Source organism: Cupressus sempervirens, chromosome 11 (assembly GCF_028749045.1).
Source record: "Cupressus sempervirens isolate cs-2001-9-10 chromosome 11, ASM2874904v1, whole genome shotgun sequence".
NCBI lineage: Eukaryota > Viridiplantae > Streptophyta > Pinopsida > Cupressales > Cupressaceae > Cupressus > Cupressus sempervirens.
Genome location: NC_143128.1, coordinates 488663620 through 488683512, shown reverse-complemented (window position 1 = coordinate 488683512; position 19893 = coordinate 488663620).

Genomic DNA, 19893 nt, shown 5'->3' with positions numbered 1-19893 from the left:
TGAAGCCCTCATAAGACAGCTTTGACTATCTAGTTGGTAGGTTGGGATGTTACACACTGGGAATGGCTAGGGCCTTTGAATTCTCATGATACTATTATAGTTGGGAGAAACCACACATGAGTTTAGTTGTTTATGTACATTGTGATGTTGCTTTCTACATGTTCTTCTTATGTTCTTACATATCAGAGAGTTAGATGGTTTTTTCTTCTTATTTTTTAGTGTCATATTATTCTTGTGTTTAACTATCTAAGCCTTAGTTTTGTGGATCAGATACTCCCGGATCAAATACTCCCTAGTTTAGAGTTTCTAACTCTCTTTTTTGCTCTCAATGTTTGTTAGAATGTTTCCTTTCATTCCTGGGTGACGGTGTTCCAGTATTGGGGGATATTGGTAAAATATCACATGCCTTAGGGAGTTATGTCATACGATACTGGAAAGTATCACATGAAAATTATAAGTCCTATCATATGATACTGGAAGAGTATCACACAACTATAGAAAACTCTTTTGTTTAGTCCCTAAAAATGTCACCTAAGAGTTATGAAAAATGTCATACAATACTGGACAAGTATCACTTGACTGTATTAAAGTATTATTTGGCTATAGTGAGAAATGCCACATTGTTATTGTGAAAAGTGTCACATGGGATTGTGAGAAAACCTCCTTGGGAAACCCACAAGTGCTTTTTGACTTGACCAGAGCTTTTTGAGAGATGTTTAGGCTACCCTTGATGAAGTTCTTGAACTCCAATGTTTGGATTTTTAAATTTAGGATCCTTAGAATCAAACGCATTTTGTGGCCCTTATAGCATTATCATTTTTTTTGGTTTTAGTGTTGCTTGGAGATTAATTGGAATCCTAGATTGGTTGGTTAAGTCTTCTATTGCTATCTTATGATTGGTTGCATGTTGATGTTGTTTTATTCCATACTTAAGAAAAGAATATTGGTTTTTTATTTATCCTTGTTCTAAGGATCTCTAGGTGGGGCATTACATCTAGTATTAGAGACCATGTTCAAACATTGGGATCTTTGTGAGCATATTGCCCATATGGTTGTGATTATTATGTGTGAGTGTGAGTGTCTCCTGGTGAGCTCATAATTTCTTTTGCTTGGGTACATACTTGGGATGAACTTTCTTATCTAGTAGATGTGACTCAAGTAAGGGAAGGGAAGGAAGTTTGTATTTCCTTGTTATATAGACAGGTTTGATGTACCATAGCATGTCTGGTTACTTGTGTGATCCTCTTAGATTGAGCCATTGATTGGTGTCCATGTGTAGGCTTTCAATGCCTCTTTTATTTCTCCTTGTGAGGAAAGGTGCATTGTATTTCTTGTGTTCTCTCCTATTGTAAGTGAAGAAATGAAATGTATTTGTAATTCATTATTAATTCATTATAATAATGAAATAGTTTCCTTTTGTTATAATGCATGAGTGTATATTGTAAATCTTTGAAAGAGAAGTAGTTGTGGCATTAAGATCATTTGGGTTAATAGCTTATATCCCCAAATTGCTTATTTCATAAGCTTATGAAAAGTTGTAGTTAAATTATTTTATAGCATTATGTTGCATTGAATGGAAATAATTAAGGAAATAGTAGTGCTGCATATGCATGAGGGCACTGATGGTATGCTTTCTAATGTGTGTGAGTGTGTTCTCTAACATTTCTAGGATGGTGTATTCCTTAGCATTGTGTAGTTATTTATCCCCATTGTGTGACTATTCTTAGTCATCACTTGTAATGTAATTTAATTGATCCCTTATTTTATTTGGCTAGAGGTACTTTCCTCATTTTTTTAGGGCTAGCATTGATTTTTGGTATTTTACTTGCTTGGACTAGTCATCAAATTGCTCTATCACTCTCTTTGTGATTGTTGTCACACTTGATTTATTGTTGAACTATGCAAATTTATGGCATTTACTATTGGAATTGATAATTTCCCCACTTGAGATTTTTCATTAAATTTCATGGTGACTATTCTGAATGTCTTTTATTGATGCCCAATTGTGTGTTGTGACTTTATCATGTCCATTTTGGACCACTGATAGTATGTACAAGAGATAACATTACAGAGAAAATTTTGGAGTTTTTTTATTAGATATAAAGTTGATAAACATATGTACTTGTTAAATGATTAGTTATTCTTAATTACTTGTTAGAAGGGTGTTGAGATAATGGGTGTTGCCCACATTACATAATATTTTTATATTGTATTTTTTTATTTTTTTATGTAATCTTTTATCTAGGAGCACCTAGATGGATGTGCAAAATACAAAATTTCCCATGAGATACACTCAATGAGTTGTATTACACCATTGTGATAATATTTCATGTAATTATTTAATATTGGAGAAAAGAATTAAAATTCCAATATTAAATGTGGGGTCAATGGGTTAGGCAGCACATGGTTTTAACACATAGTTTATGTAATACCAATTAGTGATTTTGTGGGACTTGCTACTATATAAGCAGCTACAAGGGTAGTTGTTGGGTGAGAGAGAAGGGAAAAAGGGAAAGCATCAAGTGGGACAAGGCTTGACAAGTTAGCCAAGGGAGCATTTGTGATGGTTGGAAGAACAACATGAGATGTGTAGCTTCATGCTTGTTCACATGGATTGCTCAGTTATGGATATGGCTTTGAAAGTTTCCATGATTATATTGCATTGGTGCTTTTTGCTGAAAAATACATGGTGATGGATGCTTTTGGAGGTTGGGTTATTCCCTCAATGAGGGTTCCTTAGGGTATATCTAGTGTCACATTTTTGTGGGTATGTTGTCTATTCTCTTGCATGTGGATTTCAATTCCATATTTATTTTAGATCTATTATGGGTTATGTGGAAATGGTTATATCTTTATTGAAAGTTTCCTTACAAGTGGTATCAGAGCTATGGTTTTATTATTGTAATTCTAGGTTGAATCTATGGGAATGCACGAGAGGATAAAAGAAAGGGCAAGATATATGAGTTTTTATTGCAAATCTGAGGGTTTTGGATTTTTTGTTATGATGGGATATTGGTAGATATTGGGCATGTGAAATTTTTGGACAAAAGGTTTTTTTTGAATGTTTTATTTAAATGAGGGTTTTATGGGGAGCTTGTAGAAATGACCTCTTAGGTAGAAACAAACCTCACCATTGAATCTAGGTCAACATTTCCATTAATTTTGATATATAATATACCCTAGTTTGACCATGATCAAAGGAAATGAAAGAGCTTTTTTAGTTCCAGCCCATGATGGCTGTCAAATTAAATCCCATCAGAATTTTTGTCACAAAAAAAATTGCAGTTTAAATGGTAAAATGATTGTCTTAGTAAAACAACCATAAATTTCTCTCAGGATATCAAATTTCAAAACTCTTATAGGCATTGGAAATCTAATTTAGAGCATTACAACTTTGTGTAGGTTTGGTTATATGATTTTGACATTTGGCTAGGTTTTAAGAGCCCAAAAGTTTGATGTTATTTATTTTGAGCACAAATTAGGGCATAACTTGGGCACACATAGTTAGATTTTGTACTTTGAATAGTCAACAAAAATCTCTTTGAGAGCTCTACACATTGGTTCAAATTTTGTGCAAGTTTGTTATGATTTATTTGGTGATATATGATCTGAACAAATTATCATATATTTTGACGATGTAACATTGTGAGTTTATGACATTGTATATTTTAGAGATTTGAGTTTGATGTTATTGCATACTCACTTCATATTTTAGATTGGTCTCATGATGATATGGTTATAAGTATTTGATTTGGATATGTATGATAACTTGTTGGGTCTACAAGTCGTGCAGTGTTCTAAGCAGTCTATACTTACAAGTTGCATTATAGCTTGTTGGTGGCTTGGAGTTGGATTTTCTATGCCCTAAGTTACATGATTTACTAATTTTTGTTCATGTAGAAGGGATGAGATGTTGATACCATGCATAGTTATGTTGGAGGATTGCGGTTGACTATTTATGCTGACAGGTTGGATATATTGAGAGTAAGATGCTTAGTAAATGGATGTGATCATGGTGTCATATATTTTGGTATAACATGATTCGATATATAGGTACATACTTGATATTCGTTTTCTTAGATTCTTGATTTGGTTATTTTGGTATATCTTATTGGTTGAGGATCATGTTTATGTGATTTCTTTTAAGGAGCTCATGATGTACACCGTGAGTTCTTTGATGGTTTGATGCCTTGGTTGATTCTCATGGTTAGAAGATGGTTTTTCATCATGATCTCATGGATAGCTTGGATACATAGTTTAGTGGGAGCTTGTGATAGTGATGAGGTGATAGTGCAGGATTAGTTCTCAGTTTTGTTTGTATCTTCTTGGGTTTGGAGATCTTGGTTTCACTTGGTATTGACACTTTGGTGTGAGTGTAGACTTGGAGGATATTCTTTTAGGAGATGGATATTATGATGCCATAGGTGACTTGGTAGGATGGTTGAGTGAGAGTTTTTTTGGCATTGACATGTTTATTAAGTGTTTGTAGATGTTGGAGGTTTGACTTAGATCATGTTACTGTAGAAGTGTCTTTGACATTTTCATGGTGTACTTTTTATCTTCATGGTGTGTGAAGATGGTTAGATCTTGAGGACTCATGGGGTTCTTGGTTATTTTCATAGTGTGTGGAGATGGTTCTTCATGGTATATGGAGATGTTTTTCTTCATGGTGTGAAGATGATTGCATCTTGAGGACTCATGGAGTTTTTGATAAAGGTGATGTTTATGCTTTCATTTGACATGTTATCCTTGGTGTGAGGATGGTTTTATTTTTATGTCATGATATACTCTTGATATGCATTTAGAGTTTTCACATATTATAGTATGTTTATATGGAGCATATTATCTCTTTGGTTGAGATGGTTAGATCATGTTGTCATGTTTATGTTCCTAAGACCATGGTTGGAACTTTGAAATTGATCTTGGTTTATCTTTCTTGGTATTGAGTACATTAATCATAAGCTGGCTACTTCATGATATTGTTGTGTTGCATTTGGAGTTGGCATGGATTGATTGGTTACAGCTGTGCATGGATACTTAGAGACAGTGGTGATGTTGATTTCTCTTAGATTAGAGAAGTATTTGTTGGGATGGTTGATGGTTTCAATAGAATGGTTGATGGTTTCAATAGAAAGTCTAAGGGGTAGTCACTTGATATGGACTTGAGAATAGATTGTTCTTAGATGATTCTTGGTTGGAGACTTGGATATCTTGATGAGCATTCTCATTCCCCACTTATGGTCTACTTGACAGTTTGCTACTTGAGAGGTATAGCCCATAATTTTTTCTCAAGTGCATTATATTTATGCTTGTCTTTCATGGATATGGATCTTGAGCTATGGTACATGAGTTAGTTCTAGAGGGTTCATTTGATAGATGATTTAGCATTGGTTATCTCCATTTGTATATGTTGTTATGTTGGTTGAGTTTGAGAGATGGTTTTATATTGGGTATATTCCTTGGATTAGGAATAGTTATTCCTTTGTTTAGGAATGGTTTATGAGTTTGATCTTCTTGTGAGAGGCTTACATTTACATATAGAGGTGTGTGTAGAAGGAAATGATATAGTTTATGATTTGCATGGTTTCTCTTTGGTCTTGGTTATCTTCCTAGATGTTTAGTTTTTCACTTATGTTGGATTTGAGATTGGTTAGAGATTGTGATCACTAGTTTGTGTTCATGTATGTCATGTGAGAGATGACATGGTTATTCCTTTATCTATTTCCTTTATTGGTTGTGGAGATCTTGGAGACTATTCGAGATTTTTTATGAGAGTTGTTTTTGCAGATTCTTAGTTTATGTATTGTGGATGTCCTTGAGACTACATGGATTCACTTCTTTGAGATGTTGTGAGTGGATTGGTTATAGGTTTGACATTATCTTTGTTAGTGGGATCTTCATGGTATATATGTGGCAGGTATTATTCTTGAGGCATGTGATTGCAAGTTACAGATTAGATATGTTGATGATGTGAGATTTACTTGGTATACCTTTGGAGGTATGGATAGTTGGATGGGTTTGACACATTTTTTGAGTGCTATTTCAACTATGGATATTTTGAAAACTATGAATACATGAAATTACCTTTGGATCAAGTTTTTTGTGCTTGAAATTTCAATTGGTACATGATTTTATTATCTTTTAGTGTGACAGGTTGGATGGCTTTCTCTTTGGATGGATTCTATGTATGTTCAGTGGCAGTAGCATAATAGGAGGTGAGAACATTCATGTTTGAGATGCTAGATATTTTGAGTTTTTTGCAAGTACAAAGATGGAACACTTCATGTACTTTGATCCATGATGGTGTATGTGCTAGGAGGGATTATTCCCTTGTTCATTTATGTGGTGATAGATTGACCCTATGCAATCTATACAACAAGTGGGAGATTTTTGAGATAATGGGTGTTGCACATATTGCATAATATTTTCATATTGTATTGTTTTATTTTATTATGTAATTTTTTATCTAAGAGCACCTAGATGGATGTGTAACATGTAAAGATTCCCATGAGATATACTCAATGAGTTGTATTGTAACATTGTGATAATATTTCCTATAATTATTAATATTAGGAAAAATAATTAAAATTCTAATATTAAATGTGGTGTCAATGGGTTAAGTAGCACATGGTTTATGTAATACCACTTAGTAGTTTTGTGAGACTTGCTACTATATAAGCAACCACAAGGGTAGTTGTTGGATGACAGAGAGAAGGGCAAAAGGGAATGAGTTGAGTGAGACAAGGCTTGATAGGTTAGCCAAGGGAGCATTTGTGAAGGTTGGAAGCATGGAATGGGATGTGTGGATCCATGCTTGTTCACATGGATTTCTTGGTTGTGGCTATGGCTTTAAAGGCTTCCATGATTGTATTATAATGGGCTTTTTTGCTAAATAATACATGGTGATGGATGCTTTTGGAGGCTAGGGTCCCTCAATAAGGGTTTTCTAGGGTATATCTAGTGTCACATTTTTGTGGGTATGTTGTCTATTCTCTTGCATGTGGATTTCAATTGCATATTTATTTTATATTTTTTATGGGTTATGTGGAAACGGTTATATTATCTATTACAACTTTCCTTACAAAAGGTTATTTAATGTTTGCCAGATGTTAAATGAGGGTATATGGATTGAGAATATGTTTTTACTTATATGGATGTATGGAGTGTGTCAGCATTCCTCCTCTCTTGCTATTATGAATATTTTATCATTGCATTCCTTGGCAACTGGGATTTTGAGTATTTATCTTGCCTAATATCTCCCAATGGATTTCTATAAGTCATATTAATGGTTGAAACCCTGATGATCTTGATTTATGATGTCTAATGCCAATGTGAGTGATGTAAATGGATTATTGTAGTACAATTAAATAAATGGTTAAATCAGGTTATTTAATGCATTTATTGCTTTGGATATATTATTATATGCAATTGCACTTGATCATGTTGTTTTAGTATGTAGGATATATTTCTATCGCAGTGACACATGGAGTTAGTGGTTCAGCTATTCATATTTAACCAATGTCATCCCTGTATGGTTGACATATCCTATTTAATTATTTAATTAAACTCTTCGGTGATTTAATAAATCTAGACTCATCTATATTACGTAATTAGATTCGTGAGTGTGTCTGTCCATTTAGAGGTTTGCATTTATCATGCAAGTTATTAGGAAATTCTGGGATTTTTGGTTTAAGGGAATTTTGGTCATTATCTTATTTAATTTAATTCTCTGTAGCTTTTCCATAGATAAATTCTAGTTACTTAGACTAGCCTATTTTTGTTTGGGTTGATTTAGGGTTTAATTAGGTGACTTGGTTATTTACCGTAATCCTTTATTCACTCAAAAAGTGAATAAGTACCCAAAAAGAAATTTTATTCCTCACTTCTCACTTTTTGAAATAGAAATTTTAGAGAAAATTTCAAATCCCCTTCAAGAGGAAATATTGTTCTATTCTCTATAGGAGCTATAGGTGTGGGATTGTTGTGAGGTTGGTCTCATTGGATCCAACTCGGGAGAACTTAGATTGCCATGATTTTTGGTAGTTTCTGTGGGGATTTTATTTTTCTATTTAGATTCACATTTTTACCCTTTTGGCTATCAGGTAGGGCTCTCTTGATTTATGATTTCAGCTCCATTTTAGCTTCTTCTTTTGGTAGATTTTTTTGTTGGAGGTTGAGAACTAGTGTTCCCCTCTGTTTATGTGTGCTAGCTCTACTTGGTTGTGTGGGTATGAGCATTTTCCTATTTTTTGGGATGAGAGTTTGGGGTTTTTCACTGTTATGCTGGCCATTTTTGCATACAATGTTGAAACCCAATTTTAATTGGATTTTTGTGGTTCATTTACTTGAGGGTAGAATGGGCTTTATTTTTGTGGATTTTTTTCAATGTTGGTTTTTTGAGGTTTTTACCTCAATTTGTGTGCCACCCAATTTTATTGGGTTTTCTTGGCATGGTGTTGGTCATGAATTTAGATTATTTATAGGATTTCTATCTAACCACTATTGCATCTTTTTGTTTGCATTGAGATGTGTACAAAATCCATACTCCCAGATTGAGGTTGGTAGAGTGTGTGTTCTTGTTATGCGGCATTTTTTCTCCTTTGGGATTTGTGTTGAATCTGTACTCCTGGATATAGGCTATTTGAGTAATTTTTTTATACTTGTGTCTTTTGCTACTTGTCCAACCCTTGTTAGTCTTGATTATGTCATAAAGTTGTTTATGCCCACACACGAGCATGTGCACATACATTTGAAGGGATCTTGTGAGACGTGAACTCCCAAATATAGGCCAGTTGAGGTATTGTTCATTGGGGTTGGGTTGGGAACTTACATTACCTCTGGGAACTCATTTTGATATCAACATGGGTTTGTAGGATAGGCATGTGGAGTGGCTTCTCTCATTACCCTAATTTTTTGCTGACAAGGTAGTGTGAGGAATTTCTAACAAGTGATAAATAAATTAATAAATAGGTAATACAACTTAACGTAGATAAGTGAATGCCTATATGATTTTTCCAAAGGCATGGCATGATGGTTTCTTGAGGGGTTCATTCCATGCTAGTGTGATGGTTTCTTGAGGGATTCACTCCACAACAATTTTAGCTTGGGCTTTTTGATGCCAAGCAGCTTACCCTCCACTAGAGTCCTTATATACTTGACCAATAGAGTTTCTAACCATGACCTATTGTAATTTTACTTTCATACAATCTTGGTTTCAATCTCTTTACTATCTAGTGTGAGTATTATCCATGGACATTTGTTTTATGTGTGTTTGTGGTTGGATCATTATCTCCATTAGTAGGGTGAGAGTGGACTGATGAGTTCCACATGGTTAGGAGGCATAACTATCTATACCACTGCTAGGGACCGATGTACAATGATGGTCTATTTCCAATTAAGACCAGTGCTTGATGTTCATGTTAGAAACAATAGTCCACCAAGATAACTAGGGGGGGGGGTGTGAATCAGTTATCTAATAATTAAGACATTTATCCACCTTAAATAATCTTAACCATTCAACCAAAGTAAACAACAAGCATACAAAGATGCACATACACAATTAAACTAGATATGTTAAGTAGGGAAACCCTTGATCAGAGGTAAATCTCTGGTGGGAATGATGCTCAAAAAATGATGTACTAATATAAATATTCCTTTTTAGAAGATAGACCCTGTTAGGATTTGTTGGGCGTTCATTTTGCATGAGGTCAACGACAGGAATCCATAGTGTAATTCCTCTCTTGAAAAGCAAATCTTTTTAAGAATCTGCTCCAAGGTTCAGTGTTTGTCTTGTGACGTACCAAAATCTGCTCAGTAGAAGATAAATGTGAGTGTTCACAAGGAGGCCTTTGTTGGTTTCAAAAATTCTTTTACCTTGGAATCAAGTAAAATCTGTTTGCTGTCTCAAAATATCACACCAAAAGAACAAATTTTTTGTATTTTCTATTTTTCAATGAATGCAACTCTAACAATGCAGCTACTATGAGGTCCTATTCTAACAGGGGGGGTTAGCAAAGTAAATAAAAAAAATGAAAGAAAATAACATGAAATCAAATAACTTGAAAGTGAAATTCCTAAATGGACATAAGCTACAGAACACAACATGCTACGAGTTAAACCTTTGAAGAAATCAATAGGAAACCAATGAAAATAGGAGTAGCGCTTCCTAGGATCCACTGATGCAATCGTCGGTGAGAATCTTTAACAAATTGGATGATGTTTCACTCTTCATCAAATCGCAAGGCCACAGAAGGTGCGCTCATGCAAGACAAAAAGCTATGTAGACACAATCGGGTGATCTCTTCTCAAGCTCATTACGTCAACAAAATTCATATATCTGTGGCAAACAACAGAACTAAAAGATCAAACAACTAGAAACAATGGAATAAACTTTTGGCTCAATCACAATCTCATGAATAAAATCCACAAAATAATGACACATTCAGGCAAGAATAACTACACTCCAAATGCTAGCATCAAAAGCATAACTTTATTGCATAATAACGGCAGCCCTCTTTACATTTTATAATGGTGTATTTATAAGAAATCATCTCCTCAATTTGTGTTGAGAGTGAGAGATATCTTAATGCAATAATTTTTTTTAAAAACATTAAAACAAACTAAATATATAAAAATTGGTAATCTAACTGGTGCTTAGAGGGACTCCATCCATATTTTATTCATTAATTGGATGCATGAGCCCTTTAAATGTCGAAAACAATGAAAGCATGAGAGACAAAGTAGGAGGAAGCCATCAATTGAAGTGGAAGTACATAGAGACACCAAAAATAGAAGTTCCCCCTTCACTAGGCATGTGTTAGTGTTAAACTTGCCATCAGAATGTGCTCCCAATGCATGGAAAGTGCTATTTTTGGAACTGGCAGTCAACTGTCAGCGCACCTCTGAATTGTGAAGCTACATGAAAATGCAGAGCTGTGGACTTGTGGATCTGTGGAGCTACAAACTTGTGTACTTGCAAAGTTGTGGAGTTGCGGAGCTGTGAAGCTACAGAGCTCAATTCACCAAAAAATCAAAGTTCTCAATTTTGAAAACAGTTTCTAAGTTTTAGTCAAATGAGGTTTTAGATCACTTTTTGTATACGCTCCATGCCCCTTTTTTGATGATTTACACCCTCTTTATAGCCAATTACTTTCATAAACTTGCACTCCCTCTACTTCTTCAATCGAAAATCTCAAGGCATCTGCATTGAATCTTGTCCCAAAAAGCTGCATAAGATGAGGAACTTGATTTGCTTTATGTGTCCAACCTCTTTATCTTTGACCTTTTTCTTCTCTCCACCTGTCCAATACTTCTCGGCAAGAAACCATGTGATCTAGATTATCCAAGACAATCAAATATTTGCAACTTTTCATATTTTTTCACAAATTTTCTAAGCATTTTTAAATGACCTTTTTGGAGGTCTTTTGCTCAAAATTTCAAGTCAAAACCTTTGTCGGTCCCTAAAATTGGGCAATCAAAGGCTCATTATTTTAGAGATTTGAAATTAGATCTTCAGTTCTTCTTTCCAATAGTGTAAGCGGTTCTGAATTCTGAAGCCCGACTCAAAAGTTATGATCTCGACAAGTTGAGAATGCCATTTTAACCTACAAAAGTAGCAAACATTAGTCCTTAGAGTTAACAATGTATAGTAAAGACATACTAGCCATTCAAACAAAACTGGAGGTGAATCCTGAAATCTGGCTAAGTCTAAAATTTTGAAGCCCTGAAATTTGGCTAAGTTTGAAATCTTGAAGCCCTGAAATTTGGCTAAGTTTGGATTTCTGAAGCCTTGAAATTTGGCTAAGTTTGGATTTTTGAAGCCCTAAAATTTCCTAGAATCTTTACCTTATCTTTGGGAGGTCTGAAACCTATCTCCAAAGATTCGTCACATATATTAAAATATATCTTAAGTATTCAACTTATACTTAAACGATATATTTTAAACCCCCTTATGGCTACTCAAACAAAATTGGAGGTGAAAAGGTAGCTTGACAAGCATGCACAGTGCCTTGGAAGCGCACAACATGAATGCGCACAAGGCGCTTTGGACATGCAGACATGCACATGCATGAACCATGGTAGTGCACGGCACACGGGCATGTGGGTGCGCAGTGCTCGGTGCATGCGTGCATGAGCACGCATGCGCAGGTGCGTGACTCTCGGTGCACCACTTGGCACATGCACGCATGAGCACGCAGGCTCGGGCGACACTCGGTGCACACGTGCAGGAGCGTGCAGGTGCGGGCATGACACGTGTGGGGGTGCAGCACACGCGCATGAGCACACAAGCTTGAGCGCGGTGCACGGCTTGCGCATGCAGGAGCATGTGCATGGCGTCAGGTTGCACAAGTGCACGACACTTTTTTTTAACTCTTTTCTTTTTTATTTATTTTTTTTTTTTTGTGTTTTTAAATTTTTTGATTTTTTTGTGCTTTTTGGACTCAACTTTCAAACAAAAATTCTTCTCCTGACTCGAATTGTGAGTACAAGAGTTGAAAAAAGTAGGGGGTCCCCATGCCTAGTGAGGAATGGGGCGTGTGTTGTGGACACCACAACAGGATTCTATTACAATATTTAGTATAGATGAGTCACTATTAAGAGACTTTGAATCCTTGTTAGATAATTCCAACCCTATTAGGAGTTGTAGAAGATAGAAAGACCCACTATCCAAATAGCTTTTGGGGAAAGATCATTGAATTCATTATTCAACTAGCCTCTCAACTATTCCTTATAGAATAATTATATGTATTGTACTTTAAATTATTTCCTCTTTCCTGTCAACTAGACCAATCACTATCATACCTTGTCGACTAGATCATGAACCTTAGATCCAAATATCAAAATTTGGATCACACAATAAAACCTCGACAACAAAGTTTCCTTCACCTCTGCTCTACTCTGCTTATCTTTGCATTCTACTCTTTGTGCTTCTTACAATCATTTTCTTTCTTCTATTTCATGATAAACGAAAATTTTCATCCTTTATACTAAATCCATACAATAATTCCTTGAGTTAGTTGTTAGACCTTCTCAATTAATTATTATAGGACCACATTAAGAACACGATACACTTAGCAATAACATTAATATTGTACCTTGTAACTTGAACAACTTTCCATACACTTAAAATTATGATGAGTGATCTTAGATACAATCATATCTAGAATTTCATCTTCACATCTTTAACTTTAGCTTCTTAAAATAACAAGTTTGCTAAGAGATCTTACAAGTCTACCAAAATATTTCTTTATAAAGTCTATCTAAGAATAATCTTCACCGAAACTTGCATAACTTCTTCCAGACTTAATAGCTTATGCTTTTGAGATTAGCTACATATAATAGACACTTAGTAGTATCTCCCTTTAGCCTTTCCTAGTGTAAATTCTCAACTATCTATTCATACCAACTTGATCTTTCTATTCTTCTTCTATCATATACCACATAAAACTATTGTGTTGACATTAGCAAAAAAAATAGTCATGAATGTAACATATCATTATGATATGATCTAATCATGTTTCTACAATACTCCCCCATATAAATATTATAAACATTCATGTTTCAAACAATCTCCCCCTTTAGAATTGATGGAAACATAGATGAAAAACATCTAGTTCCAAAAATATGAACCGCAAAAGACTATTAATCTTTCTTTTGAAAACCTCTTCATCAATCATTATTCCATGCTATACTTCTTCCAAACTATTACTTCTACGAAATTGTTATTTATACTTCTCTTGTTGTACTTTTCCTTAACTATTTTCCTTTTTCCAAACTATTTTTCATGCTATACTTCTCCCCAATTGAAATCAATATCAAAGGTTTCAACAACCATAATTCTTTGTAACAATTGTCTCTAGCTTGTTAAATTGTCCAAAGATGTTGTTAATAACAACATCCAACAAGAGTCCTAGATGGATTTGTCCATCAAAGATACTCTCCCATAAAAAAAGCATCAATGTTCAGTCCAAACAAATAATAGTGCTTTGTTACATTGGACTAATGTACTCTTGTATCATTTACTCTAATGTAGGAAGGGTCATAACCTCTAGCATACCTTGAAAATACTCAAAAGTTTCTTTGGGAAGAGGCTTAGTGAAAATATCTCCAATCTACTCTTTATTTCTCACATACTTCAATCTAATTTTTTTTCTACAACTTGTTCTCTCAACATGTGATACTTGATGGAAATGTGCTTAGTCTTAGAATGAAACACTAGATTCTTAGACATATTTACTATCCTTGTGTTGTCACAATGTATGACAATAGGTTCATTGAATTCTATCCTTATAACCTTTAGTACCTACTTTATCCAAACAACTAGATTACAATTGTTTTCTGCTACAACATATTCTACTTTTGTTGTACTTTGTGAGGTACAATCCTACTTTTTTCTTAGCCAAGAAACCAATCTTCCTTTAAGAAAGAAGGCTCCACCACTAGTGCTCTTTCTATCATCCATACTATTTGCCTAATCATCATCAGTATAAGCATATGGAGTGAAATCAATAGATCTATCATACCATAATCTAAATTATGGTGTTTCTTTTAAGTATCTAAATATCCTTTTGATTGCTACATAATGTGCTTCTCTGGGATGAACTTGAAATCTTGCAACAATTCCAACTACATTTTTCTATATTTGGCCTTGTGTGAGTCAGATATTGCAATCCTCTAATCATAGATCTGTACTTCTTCTTCTCAGCAATAGGTTTCTCATCCTTTGTAGATAACTTGTGTCCAATTACCATAGGTGTTCCAATAGGTTTGCATGTTTCCAAACCAAACCTTCTTAATAGATCTTTCAAATACTTAGTCTAAGAAATAAGGATTCCTTCTTTGTCTTGCACAATCTATAATCCTAGAAAATATTTCATTTCTCCTATCATGCTCATTTCAAATTCCTTCTTCATTTCTTATGAAAACATGTCACTTTCATCATCATTTCTTCCAAATATGATATCATAAAAAAAATTACCAAAATCATTAATCCATCACCAATTTATTTCCAATATAGATTACCATCTGCCATACCTTTTCTATATCCAAGCTTTGTCAAATGCTTGTCCAATCTTCCATACCAAGTTCTAGGTGCTTGCTTCAAGCCATTTAATGCTTTCTTCAATCTGCATACTATGTCCTTGTCATCTGTTAAAGCATAACCTTTAGGTTGTTCCGTGTATACTTCTTCTTCAAGTTCTCTATTTAGAAATATTGACTTGGCATCCATTTTATACACTTTGAATTTCTTATGTACTGCATAGGCTAAAAATAACCTTACTGTTTCTATTCTTGCCATAGGAGCATAGGTTTAGTCATAGTCTATTCCTTCTTGCTGAGAGTAACCTTTACATACCAATCTTGCTTTGTTCCTTACAACTTTACCTTGTTCATTCATCTTATTCGTAGATACCCATTTAGTTTCTATCACATTCTTTTCCACTGGTCTGGGGACCAATTCCCATGTCTCATTCTTTACTATCTAATCCAACTCTTCTTTCATAGCTTGCTTCCAATAGCCATCTTTACATTCTTTATCTACATTCTTTGGTTCAACTTGAGAAATAAAACATAGTTCTTCATTGATTCTTCTTCTTGTCATCACATCTTTATCTATGCTTCCAATGATCTTCTCAGGTGGATGCTTCTTTATCACATTCTTAATTGATGTAGGAGTTGTTATCTCAACTCTTAGCTCTAACGAAGGTTTTGATATTTTTGCCTTCCTCAGCTCTCATTAATTCTACAAATCATTCTTAGTCTGAAAGAATACTTCATCATTCCTTGGTTTAGTAACAACATTCTCATCATCTAAATTGTAGTTAGCTATTCTTTCATGTATCCTAAATTTCTCATCAACTCTTACATTTTTACTTTCCATAATAGTCTTAGTTCTCATATTATAACACCTATAAGCCTTGATTTTCAATGAATAACCAAGAAACATAACTTTATCACTTTTAGCATCAAACTTACCAATATCATCATCCATTTTGATGTAACACTTGAGTGATCAAAACACATTTCATAAGGTGTCTTGTTAGTGTCTTTCTTGACTTTCAATCTGTTCATAGTGTAGACTTTTATATTCATAGCTTCTCTCTAGAACATCATGGATGCATCATTCTTAGCCAACATAGCTCTTGTTGCTTCTATTAGTGGCATGTTTCTTCTTTCTACAATGCCATTCTATTCAAGGGTTCTCAGATCTAATAATTGTCTTTTGATTCCATTAGCTTCACAAAAGATATTAAACTCATTTGAAGTAAACTCTCCTCTACTATCTGATATTAAACAATTAATTTCATACCTGATTCATTCTCAACTCTATTCTTGAATATCTTGAACTTATCAAATGCCTTAGATTTTTCTTTAAGAAATGCAACCCACGTAATTCTAGAAAAGTCTTCAAAAGCATAAAAAAACTTTTGCCAAAGAATCCTTTAGTCTTCATAGGACCATTAAGATTTGTATGTATAATCTCCATTTTTTCTATAATAGTAAACTTCTTTCTGGGAAAAGAAGTTTTGATATGCTTTGCCAATACACACTCCTTGCAAATTGTGTTAGTAGGCTTTACAATCTTAAGAAAATCTCTAATTGCAAACATACTACTAGTCTTTATAATGCTATCAAAGTTTACATGAAAAAATATCTTATGCCATATCCAACTATCATCTACCTTTGCAACCAAACACGTCATTTTAGTAGGATTTAATTGAAATACATTACCTCTAGATTTGTTTCATGTTCCAATTACCTTTCTATCTTTGTCTCTGATCATGCATGTCTTCTCTATGAACTATAACTAATAATCCTTATCCACTAGTTGTCCAACACTCAAAATATTGTGTTTCAAACCAGCAACCAAATATACATCCTCAATGTTAGTCTTACCATCAAGAGTTATAGATGCAATAACCTTAACTCGACATGCTGCATTGTTTCCAACTCTGACAATGTTTCCATCATGACTTTTGAGGTCAAAAACTAGTTCATATTACTAGTCATATGGTGTGAACAACCAATGTTGATTATCCAATTAGATTTCTTTTCAACCTATGAGACTAAAGCCATTTTCTCCAGACTTTCTTCTTTAATAGCTACAAATCCAATTTCATCATCTCTAGCACTTACTACTGGTTCATCAGAATCATCTTCTTCATTCACGTAGAAACATTCTCTATCTCTTTTAGGTTTGAAATTTACTCTATAGGTTTTATCTCTTTTAGGATAGTTAAATGCATAATGACCATATTCATTAAAATTCCAACATTTAAAGATTTTCTTACCATCCTTTTCTGTTCTTTTTAGAAGGGCTATTCCTATGTTTCTATCTTCATCAAATCTACTATTGCTAGCCAAGTCTCCTCTATCACTTATGCTTCTTGATAAACTAGGCCAAATATTTAGGGTAGTGAAAGCTATTTCTATTCTAGTCCATTCTTTGGGTTGTCTAAGCTCATTTTCAACTACTTCAACTCTCCCAAGCAATGTTTCCTTTGTGAAATCTTTGGTACAATATATTAACAACTAAATCATTTGAACAACTTTCTTAAATGGTGGTGTTAAGCTCTTCAATATCTTCCATATCACCTCATCATCTTCTTTGGTTCCTCCTTGAGATCCAATACTTGTAGTAATTTTTGTTATCCTATCTACATAAGTTCTGGTTGTACTGAATTTAAAGAAGTGCAGACAATAGTGCTTCTCTAGCTCTCATGTTGCACACGAAAAAATACCATTTCTTCCTTAGTACAAGTTTCCAAATCTTTTTCAACAATGATTATCTTTGCCACTTTTGTCAAGATCCAATATCCTTGACCCATACAGAACAAACGTGTCTTCATATTTTCTTTCCATCTATCATAATTTGCTCCATCAAACTTTGGAGTATCCTTTCTAAATATGTTTTCCATGGATCTCCCAATGTTGTTAAACTTTATTTCAAGAACTTGATGCTTTGATACCAATTGTTAAAAACAATAGTCCAACAAGATAACTAAGAGGGGGGGTGGGGGTGAATTAGTTATGCAATAATTAAAACATTTATCCACCTTTAATAATCTTAACTATTCAACTAAAGTAAATAAAAACCATATATAGATGCACATACACAATTACACTAGATATGTTAACTAGGGAAACTCTTGATCAAAGGGAAAACCCTTGTGGGAATGATGTGCACAAAATGATGCACTAATATTTATATTCCTTGTTAGAGGATGGACCTTGTTAGGATTCTATTACAATATTTAGTAGATCTAAGTCCCTATTATGAGACATTGAATCCTTGTTAGAAAATTTCAACCTTGTTAGGAGTTGTAGAAGACAAAAGGACCCACTGTCCAAATAGCTTCTGGGGCAAGATCACCAAACTCACTGTCCAACTATCTCTTAACTATTCCTTGAAAAATAGTTGTATGTACTATACTTTAATTTCTTTCCTTTATCATGTCAACCAAACTAATCACTGTAAGATCTTGTAGACCAGGTCACAAACCTTAGATCCAAGTATCAAACTTTGGATCACATAATAAAACCTCAACAATGAATTTTTTCCTTCACCTTCTCTCTGCTCTGCTTATCTTCACATTTTTATCTTTGTGCTACTTACAATCATTCACTTTCTTCTAATTTATAATATAGGAAAATGTCCTTCCTTTATATTGATCCATACAACAATTCCCCAAGTTAGATGTTATACCTTCTCGATTAATTATCATAGGACCACATTAATAACACATTACACTTAGTGATAACATTAATCTTCTGCCTTGTAACTTGAATAACTTTTCATACACATAACATTATGATGAGTGAGATTAGCTATGTCATCTCTAGAATTTCTTCTTCACATCTTTAACTTTTACTTCTTAGAATAAAAAATATTCTAAGAGATATAACAAGTTTACTAGAATATGCCTCTATAAACTCTATCTCAGAACAATCTTTACTGAAACTTGCATAACTTCTTCTAGACTTAATAACTTATTCTTCTGAAGTTAGTTTCGTATAATACACACATAGTAGTATCTCCATTTAACCTCTTGTAGTGTAAATGCTTAACTATCTATTCATACCAACTTGATCTTTCTGTTGTTCTTCTATCAGATACCATAGAAAATTGCTATGTTGACATCAATGACAAACATAGTCATGAATGTAACATATCATTATGATAATGATCTAATCATGTTTCTATAGCACTCCTCCATAGGAATATCATTAGCATTCATGATTCCAATAGTTCACTTGGTATTTTGGGTTTCTAGAGTATTTTTCCTTGTTATTTTTTCTTTAATTGGAATGCTTGGATATCTTTTTTAGACAATGTTCTTTCATTTGATTCATTTCTTTATTATGATGTTTTAGCATACAGTCAGATGATGTGATTCACTATTAGTTGAAGTGTCTATGTTTTGGTGGATTAGCATGTTGAATTTTCTTATTTTATGATGTTATTACATTGTAGTACTGAGGCCCTCATAAGACAACTCTGATTATCTAGTTGGTAGTTTGAGATGTTAGATGCAGGGGATGGCTAGGGCCTTTGAGGTCTCAAGATGCTATTATGGTTGCGAGGAACCACACACAATTTTATTTTTTATGTACATTGTGATGTTTCTTTTCACATGTTTTTCTTATGATATTATTGATTAGATAGTTATTAGATGGTTTCTGCTTCCTGTTGTTTAATGTCATGTTTGCATTTAAGTGTCCAAGCCTCTATTTTGTGGATTTGGTACTCCCCAGTGTGAAGGTTCTACTCTTTTTTTCCCTTTGAATGTTTGTCAAAATGTTTCCTTGCATTCCTAGGTGATAGTGTTTCATCATTGGGTGATATTGGTAAAATATCATATGCCTTATGGAGTTATGTTTGTATGATATTGG